The sequence below is a fragment of the Castor canadensis genome, chromosome 8 (genome assembly GCF_047511655.1).
Source record: "Castor canadensis chromosome 8, mCasCan1.hap1v2, whole genome shotgun sequence".
NCBI lineage: Eukaryota > Metazoa > Chordata > Mammalia > Rodentia > Castoridae > Castor > Castor canadensis.
Window position 1 is genome coordinate 149,531,634 of NC_133393.1, and position 3,240 is coordinate 149,534,873.

Consider the following 3,240-nt stretch of genomic DNA (forward strand, 5'->3'; position numbering starts at 1 on the left):
CAGTGCTGTCTTTTGTCTCCTGTAACAAGCGTGCCCTGGGAAGTGGCTGCCTTCTCCCGTTCTTCTGGGTAGGCTGGTAAGTGACTGGGCTAGGATTTGAACCCAGGCCTCCTGACTGCATTCACACTGCTGCCTGGCTACCCAAGGGGAGCACGGGCTGCAAAGAGTGGCAGTCTTCCCTACTGCATCAGGTCCTCCGGTCACACTTCTCCCTGTTCTATGAGTATGAGCCCAGAGTATGTGCCTCTATGGCGGGGCTCAGTTCACCAGGGCAGGGGTCCTTGCCCTCTCACCAGCTAGCTGGCTTTATTTGGCTTTGTTTCAGTGAAGGATATTCTATAAATATAGTCCATAGCGTGCCTCCTTCTGCTCCCTGGGACTTAACTCATCCCTCTAAGGAGCATCTGTGACAAACTGAAAGGCTGTGTTTGCTCAGGAACAAAGCCAAGCTCTGTTTGGTCAGAGGGTCCCAGATGTCCCTTCCCCTCTGCTAGGCAGGGGCTCTTAGAGGAGGGGTCCCCATGCAGAGCTTCCTGTCAGGATCTACCCCTTCAGATTCCCCAGGCATGCCTTCAGGTGTCCTAATGACTGCTGTGCCCCTTGAACACTCCTGATCGATGCTGGCCAGTGGCCCTTCCCAGCCTTTGACTCCCTCCCTCAGTCTTGTGAGGAAAATACTCAGCTCCCTAAGGTGGAGTCAGAGAGCCAGAAAAGCCAACTGTGCCCTCTTTTCTTGAAGCTATCCTGTCCCTGCTCAGAAATCTGTCCCAGGCTTGATTGAGGTACTAGCCTGGGTTAGACCAGATGGGGCCAGGCCTCAGAGCCACTGTGTGTCCCAGGCTGAGGCAGGTGGGCAGCAGTGAGGCCTCCACAGCAACCATGGCCATCATCTGGCCTGCTGTGTGTTTCCAGCCCTGGCCTGGCCTCTGCTTCTCACGAGTGGTCCTTGAATTGGGCTGCAGAACAGGGGCCCTGAGACGTGTTGACGGCGTCACACTGGCAGTGTTGGTCTACCCACAAGGAAGACTGTTCACTGACACTGTGGGAAAAGCACCAATCGTGCTCTTTGCAGGTTTCTCCGGTCACCTGGGTCTCAGCACAAGTGCTGCCTCCTGGAAGAGCCTGCCCAGCCATGTCCTGCTCAGCCTGTATAGAAGCTCACCGCAGGGCTCATTCCTTTATCTGGGTGGTCTCTTTCACTCTACTCACTCTAATAGCAGGGACTTTGTGTCCCTTATTCCCCTGGGATCAGCCCCCAGGTCAGTGCTGGGCCTGTATGGTCCCCCACACATTTATGGGAGTCCCTGAGTAAAGGAAGCAAGGGATAGCTGTGTGACCTTGACCAAGAACCTTTGTCTCTCATCTCCATGAGGAGGACACAACCACTTAATAAGATCATCCAACAGTCTTGGACAGTCCTGTCCCCGTAGGTGTGAGAAGTAAGATCCACTGCTTCCCTGCACATGTGGAGCCTGGGGCTGGGCCAGGTCACAAGAGTGTCAGCCAAAATCCTCCACACATGCACCCCACTCATGTTTAACAGGCTCAGCTGGGGCCCTAGTGTGCATCAGATGCCAGTGCCCCCTACGGCTTCATCCAGGGACCCAGATGCAGGGGGTGGGTGTCCTTCCTGCCTCTTCTCAGCCAAAGCCCAGACAGGGGCCTTTGGCCAGGCTTCCAGATGGTTCCTCTGACATGAGAATTTCACGATTCTCCCTTCCAGCCCCTGTTTTGAAACCAAACAAGAACAGATCCCTGCCGATCCCGGTGGACTCGGCATGTGCACGCTGTTTGTTCCCACTCAAACATGACGCCAGCTCAGAGCACAGACAGACACTTGACATTTCCACGAGCCACATTGGCCTCATCAAGGACAGACTGTCTGGCGGCCAGTTTTGGACACTATTGACACATCACTCACTCCATTCCTCCCCTCGAGCCCCCAGAGGGGACACAGCACCCAGGCTGTGTGGGCCCCTTGTCTGAGCCTGCCCTTCTTGCCCTTGTCCCAAGTCACAGAGGGATTGGTTCAGGGGCAGGCCTTAGAGCTTGGAGCTAGTTTCTGAATGCTGTGATGAAGCCTGTAGCTGTCACTTCATCAAAGCCATGCTATGGTTCACACAGTGCTGAGCTCAAGAACCTTCCTGGGCTCCACCCTCCTCCAGCACCTGCTGTGAGTCATTTGCCAGCTTGCCAGTTCCTCTCCCAGGCCTGGGCTCTGCTCTTCTCACCTCACCTCAGGAGCCAGCGCCAGCCCTGGGAAGTGTTCAGAAAATGTCAGTGAACATGATGGATGAGTGGACGAGTTATCCAGCGCAAAACTCCCAGAACTTGGCTACAGGAAATACCTGTCCTACAGAGTACACCTTCACACTGGTCCCTAGAGGTTGGGGGTTGGTAAGAAATTAGATGCCCCTCATTTATTTTGAAGAGGTGAATTCTGAAGTTAAGTCTGTACAATCCCTGTGCTCATTTTAGTATGAAAATAGCATTACTTTTTCCCAAAGTAATATTTTTAAATTATCAAATAAATGGACACACCAGGAAGAATGCCACATGAATTCTATAGGTTTGTAGACCCAGACACTCCAGGTGTCTGGTGACCCTAATCAAATACTTGCTATGTGCCAAGTGTACCCCACCCCGAGAGCTTGCAGGGTGAAGCCCAGGTCAAGGGGCCCGGCTAGCAGTCAGGAGATGGTTCAGCCTAGTGTCAGAAAGCATCAGCTCACGGCTGGCTGTGGAGGTGGGAAGCCTCCCTTCATCCCCATCACCCGGGGCGTGAGCAGCTGCATGCCAGCTGGCATCGGCAGGGGGATCCAGTATGGCTGCACAGCCAAGTCCTTCAGCAATGAAGTGGGGGGAGTTAAAAATATAGGTTCCCTGGCCCTGCTGTGAATCCACAAATCAGAACCCTGGAGGGAGGCCATACTGGGCTCAATGAACACTGCAGGATGGTGACTGGAGGCAGGCAGACAGGTGCCTACCTTCCTGCCCATCCTGCACCACGAAGCCTTTCCTAACTTGTGCTTCTGCAAGTTTGACCTCTGGATGCTCCTGGGTGAGAACCTCTTTGATCTCCATCTCATCCCCAAAAGGTTTACAGCCCAGATTTTTGTAAAAACAGAAACAAAATAAAACAAAAAACCTTAACGAGTTCTAACTGTGGTGCCAGGCAAGTAGCTGACATGTAATATTCATTTATTTACTTTTTGGCAGGGCTGGGGTTTGAACTCAGGA